This window comes from Arachis hypogaea, chromosome 18, assembly GCF_003086295.3.
Source record: "Arachis hypogaea cultivar Tifrunner chromosome 18, arahy.Tifrunner.gnm2.J5K5, whole genome shotgun sequence".
In the NCBI taxonomy this organism is placed as follows: domain Eukaryota; kingdom Viridiplantae; phylum Streptophyta; class Magnoliopsida; order Fabales; family Fabaceae; genus Arachis; species Arachis hypogaea.
Window position 1 is genome coordinate 36,053,843 of NC_092053.1, and position 6,379 is coordinate 36,060,221.

The 6,379-nt window shown below is 41.7% G+C and overlaps 1 long non-coding RNA gene across 1 annotated transcript; it reads right to left on the reverse strand.

Moving 5' to 3' along the window:
- Positions 1-345: 345 nt before the first annotated feature.
- Positions 346-1,753, reverse strand: LOC112772542 (uncharacterized). Its single transcript, XR_003187539.3, has 3 exons — positions 1,478-1,753; positions 817-925; positions 346-625 (listed from the first exon to the last, which is right to left on the reverse strand). It is a non-coding gene; the product is annotated as an uncharacterized lncRNA (long non-coding RNA).
- Positions 1,754-6,379: the final 4,626 nt, after the last annotated feature.

The following is a 6,379-nucleotide window of genomic DNA, read 5'->3' on the forward strand; positions in this document are numbered from 1 at the left end:
ACTAATTTTGTATAATTTTTTTATATAGTTATGTTTAGTATTAAGAATGATTTATAAGAAATGAGAAAAAATGATGTAAATATTATTTTTTATTATTTTTATTCGTATTATTTGACACTTAAGTTGTGTGGGTCATCGGCATATTCTAATTTTGCTACAATTTTATTGAAATACGCCTAGCTGATAGGTGATGGGATGGCAAACTGTAAATTAAATAGGATAATATTAAGGTCATCATCTACATCTAAATATATCCAAAACTTAGCTTCTTGCATTGCTAGCTTTTCTAAGCAAAAATTCAGGGGTAAAATAAAGGAGGATACACTTACTAAAATGGTGTCAATTTTTTCTTGTAGGCCTATTTCACAAATCAAATTTTGGTGTTTGGTGCAGCTTGAACTACTTCCAGAAACATCAATCTTCCCTCTTGCATAGTATCCTATGCTGTTTGGTGCAGATTGAACTACTTCCAAAAGAGCCTGCTTTGCGGCCGCTCGAAAACTCAAATTCGTCCTAGTTTTGTTGCCACAAACAGCCTTGTCCCCTGGCCCTGCATACTCATCAAAGAAGCTATAATTTTCAGACCTCATGAAGCATCCATCAAGAAATATTTGGGACGTTGTGGCTTAAAGCAAACATGTTAAGGAACTAGTTTGTTGCTCAACAACAAAATACTATCATTAACTATAACTTTGCAAAAGCAATATCAGGACAGCAAAGAGAGATCAAATTAAACATGAACTGAAGTATTATTGTAATAGCAGTTATCATGCAAATTGAAATGAGTTTAAAATGAAGATGTAAATTAAAGGATACAATGAGAAATATCCATCAGGCCTAAAAAAAGTAACTCTCTGACCACCATTGAGTATGACTTTGATATTCGACACTTTTCCGGGAATTATATAGTCTTTTGTTCCTAAATCTGCAAACAAATTTATGCACACCATTAACAAGAAATGGATGCAAGGAATGGATGCACACCATAATGAACTCTAGCAAAACCTTGCTTAATTCCACTCAATTAACATTATCAGATACATCTAAATAAATGAAATGACACCGGAGATGCTAACAGGCTCTGACAGCCATCTTTCTAAATATTTCAAATTACAATTGATACTATAAACCAACCAAAGCTTCAAATTAGATGAATTCTGAATGACTAAATCAAACTTGATTTTGGTGTGAACTCCAAAAAATATGAACAACTTGAACTGACATATGACCCCAAGCACCATTACCAGTCCCATCAACAATTCAAAGTCAATCTCACATATTAAAGTGCTTTAGTGCATCTACATATTAACGTTGAAAGCTTTAGTTCATCTAAAGTTTATTGAACAAAATATAAAAAATTTTCCAATTCAAATGCAATGGTTATTCGCATCAGTCACCATCCAACAATTAGATTTTGAATTAACTAAAAAGTAAGAAAATAAAAATCAAAGTGACAAAAAAGAAAAACAAAGCATACTGCTGGGGATCTTCACTCGACCATAAATGGTGTAACTTTCAGCGGACCTGAAAAAAACAAATTAGGATTAGGAGTGCCGCTACATACTTAGTCAGTGGAGACGTTCACCAGGATAGGTGGCCTATGGGGAGAAGTAATCAAATGTGACGAAATAACAGAATCAGCCTTATCATTCAGGTTTGGCCGTGTGCTAATTGATACTTGTGTGTTTGGTGTCATCAAGAAATGGGTGCATATCACTGTAGGTACTAGTGGCTTCAATGTCTTTGTAAAAGAGGTGGGTCACAAGGTATATGGAGATAATAGTTTGCTGGAAGATACAACGGTACGGCAGAGAAGCGAATGTTCTAATTCACAGTCGGCTGGAGGGGAGGTGATGGCGGCGGTGTGGGATCCGGCGACCGAAATCATCATGGAACGGAAAAATGAGGGAGATGAGGACAAGGGTAGAATGGTAACATTAGAGATTTTTTTGAACGAGTACAATCAAGATAATTCAAAACAGAATCAAATGTAAATGGAAACGGGTTTATTCAGAGTTAATGGAATTAATGGCAAGGCCATTGGTGCGGGATTTGACAATTCTGGTAGGGCTAATTCGGAAAGAACAAATACGGACATATACCTTGATGAAGAAAGTGGGTCAAAGAGGGGGGAGATACGGAAACAAGGTTGGAAAGGTGTGGGACTGGGCTCCACAAATCCTGAGGCCCACGCACAAGGTTCCAAAGCTTGTCTCCTGATGGATCATGAAGGAATTGGGCTGATTAAAGAGAAGGGCATGGGCTGTGTGGGTAGATCACTTGAGACCGTCCAGGGAGCTGGGTCGGGTAAAGGGCTAATCAGTTGCGTCGGGTCGGGTCGGGCAGAAGCGCCCTTGAACGCTGCTGGGCTACGCGAAATGTGTTGCTCCTTTCAGCGAACGCAATCTCTTGTGCATGTCGCGTTGAAGGAGATCGTCCTGCATCCCGTTGAGCTGGAGGGTCTTAACTCTGCGGCGCGCTCCATTGAGCTGAGGAGTCCCGATTTAGTGATGCGCCTTGTAAGTCAGTGGAGAGGCCATGGTGACATAGTGAAGAGGAGCTGACCACCGAAGGCGATTGTTGAGATCCTTGACAAAGATCCGGTGGTGGAGGTGTCAGATGGAAGAAGAGTTGCCCGGGGAACCCAGGGACGTCACAGGGTGCAACTCCAAGAGGACAAGAGTGAGGATGCGGAGACCGGAGAAGAGGATGAAGCTGCGGAAAAGAAAGATGTGGAAGGAAGGGGCACAGAGGAGGTAGGATCCAATGCAGAGGAAGGAGAAACAAACCAAGAAGCTGATCAGAGGATTTCGCAGGAATATCAGTTAGCCAAAAATAAAGTAACATGGAAGTTAGCTGTGGAGTCTAGTGCGGTTTTCTATGATGAAGAAGAAGATATCATGGCAATTTTACAAAGTCAGAATGAAGCTTTGGCGGTAAAAAGAAAGATTGCAAAACAGAAGGAGAAAGCAAGGAGATGTAGGCCCAAACAACATAAAAAGGTGTGTAACGTTTCATTCAAATGATTTATAGTTGTTGGAATATTCGAGGTTTAGGAGGAGATGGAAAGTTAAGTATGGTGAAAGAGTTGAAAAAGAAGTTTAAATTGAATGTGCTAGGATTAATTGAAACTAAAAGGGAGGTAGTGACTAAATTTGATGTTGCTAGAGTGTGGGGTTGTGACACAGTGGGTTGGGAATATGTGGAATCAGTAGGAGCCTCTGGCGGTTTATTATTAATGTGGGATGACTTGCTGTTTAAAAAATTAAATTTCTATAAAGGGGATGGTTGGCTTTGTGTGCAAGGCATGCTGACAAAAAATAATTTTAACTGTGCATTCTATTTGGTGTATAGCGCGCATGTTCGGAGTGAGAAACTGATGATGTGGGAGGAGTTGAGCTATATTGTGGGTCTATGTCAGGTTCCATTTTGTTTCATGGGAGACTTTAATGAGATAATAAAGTTGGAGGAAAGAAAAGGCGCAGGTAGTTTACCGGCATCTGCAGAAGACTTTAAGGAATGGGTGCAAGATTTACAGTTAGTAGATTTACCGCTTATTGATCGAAAGTTCACATGGTTTCGAGGTCGTTCGTGTAGCCGAATAGATAGGGTTCTTGTCAGTGTGGAGTGGCTTGAAGAGTTCCCAGATACTCGTTTGAGAGGAGGACCTAGAGAACTATCTGATCATTGTCCGTTGATTCTAGAAGATGCGAGATTTAGTGCGGGTCCAAGACTGTTTCGAAGCTTAGACTCCTGGTTTACACATGAAGGGTTCCTGAGGACGGTGAAGGACGAGTGGAGGAACTTAGGCGATGAACAGTTCACTAGGAAGCTGAAGGTGTTGACGGATCCGCTGAGGAGATGGCACAAAGACAATTTTGGGGACATTGACAATAGGATACAGAAATTTGAGGAAGAGATGAAGAAGATTGATGACATGGTTAGCACTGGTAGTCATGATGGAACGTTGGAGGCTAGACAAAAGGCTCTTGTTACCTATTGTGCGAAGTGGTATGCCAGAAAGGAGATTCATTGGAAGCAGATGTCCCGTTCTCAGCATGCTAGAGATATGGATAAGAACACCAGATACTTCCATAACCTAGCATCGGCTAGACGAAGGAACAACAGAATTGACTCCCTGGTAATTAATGGTAGAGTAGTGAGGAACTAGGCCAGAATAAAAGTTGCAATTACAGGGTATTATAAAGAACTATATCGACAGGAGTTCTATCCAAGGGTTGGAATCCGTGATGGGTTGGTAAGGCAGATTAATGAGGAGGAGGCAGTAGAGTTAGAGGTGATACCATCGCCTGAGGAAATCAGAGAGGCTGTCTGGGATTGTGGGTCCAGTAAAGCGCCAGGTGTCGATGGATACAATATGAATTTCATAAAGAAATGCTGGGGTGAGATTGGCCAAGAGTTTACTGCAGCTGTTTTGGGTTTTTTCCAAAGTGCGAAGCTACCAACAGATGCTAATGTAACATGGGTGGCGCTAGCTCCAAAATTTGTCGGAGCTAAGGAAATTAAGGACTTGAGGCTAATTAGTATGGTTGGTTGTATCTACAAGGTTATATCCAAAGTCTTGGTGAGACGAATGCGGTCAGTGATGCCAGATTTAGTGGGAGAGACGCAGTCGGCTTTTGTCAAGGGTCGCAAGATACATGATGGTGCTCTCATTGCTTGTGAGATGGTCCAATGGCTGAAGTTGCATAAGAAGCAGGCGGCGATTATCAAACTAGACTTTCAGAAAGCTTATGACAGAGTGAGATGGAGCTTTGTGGATGAGGTACTCCAAAAAATGGGTTTTGGTCTTAGATGGAGGGCATGGGTGAAGGAATGTGTGACCACAGCATCTATGCCGGTGTTGATAAATGGATCACCAACCAGGCCGTTCAGGATGGAGAGAGGTTTGAGACAAGGAGATCCGCTGTCTCCTTTCCTGTTTGTTCTGGTTGTTGACGTCTTGCATAAGATGGTGGGTGAGGCAGTCAGGAATGGGCGCATCTCTCCACTGTTGGTGGGAAGGGACAACATAGAATTGTCGCATCTCCAATTTGCGGATGACACAATTTTATTTTGCCCGCAGGATACAGAAATAATACTGAACTATAAAAGGCTTTTGTGTTGTTTCGAGTGGATGTCTGGCCTAAGTATTAACTTCGATAAGTCAAATCTGATTTCAGTTAACTGTGAGCAGGATTGGGTGACGGATATGTGTGGTTTGTTGGGATGCACCCAAGCTACTTTACCTGTCAGGTATTTAGGAATCTCGCTAGGCGCAAACCCCCAGTTGGTGAAGACATGGAAACCGATCATAGACAAGGTGGAAGATAAGCTCAGTTTGTGAAAAGCTAAGTCCCTCAACAAAGCTGGCAAGCTGGTACTCATAAAATCTGTCCTAAATAGTCTGCCAGTCTACTACTTAAGCTTGTACAAAATGCCAAAAGCGGTTGCAGAAAAGATAATTGGGTTACAGAGAAGGTTTTTGTGGAGTAAAGAAGATGAGAAAAATGGTATACCACTTGTGAAATGGGAGATGGCGCAAGCTCCGAAAAAGTTAGGCGGTTTGGGGATGGGGGATGCGCTAATCAGAAATACAGCGCTTCTGTTCAAGTGGTGGTGGCGTTTCTCAAAGGAAGATTGTCCGCTGTGGAAGAAGGTTGTTTGTTCTTGTAATCTCTTGGACCCTTCTGTAATGTTGTCAAAACAGCCACTGCCTTTAAGAGGTGGCCCGTGGAAAGATATTTGTCAGCTTAGTATTAAAGAACCACATGTGAGAGATATGATGATTAGTGGTTTGGCTATGGAGGTGGGAAATGGCAGGCGTACTCAGTTCTGGGTGGATGATTGGCTACAAGGTGGTACGTTGAAAGATAGCTTTCTGAGACTCTTCTCTGTTTCAAATCAACAAAGATCTATGGTAGGGGATTGTGGGTTCTGGGATGGGATAGAATGGGTGTGGAACTTTCAGTGGAGGAGAGAGTTATTCCAATGGGAACTTGAGTTGCTCAATCAACTCCATGACCGACTACGACTAGTGAGAATGTCCCCTAGTAGAGAGGACACAATTGTATGGAAATTTGATAAAAAAGGTATTTATTCTACTAATTCTTTTGTGCAGGTGTTGCAGAATGAGACCCTCCCAGAAGACATCACAAGTTACAGCTTCACTAGTGCCATTTGGAGAGGATTGGTTCCTCCAAGAGTGGAGCTTTTTGCATGGTTTGTCTTAATAGGGAGGATCAATACCAAAGAGAGACTGAGTAGGCTAGGAATCATACGACATAGTGATAATATTTGTATTTTGTGTAAAAAAGAAATAGAGTTTGTGCACCATTTGTTTCTTGGCTGTGACTTCACTTGGCAGGTGTGGTGCGCT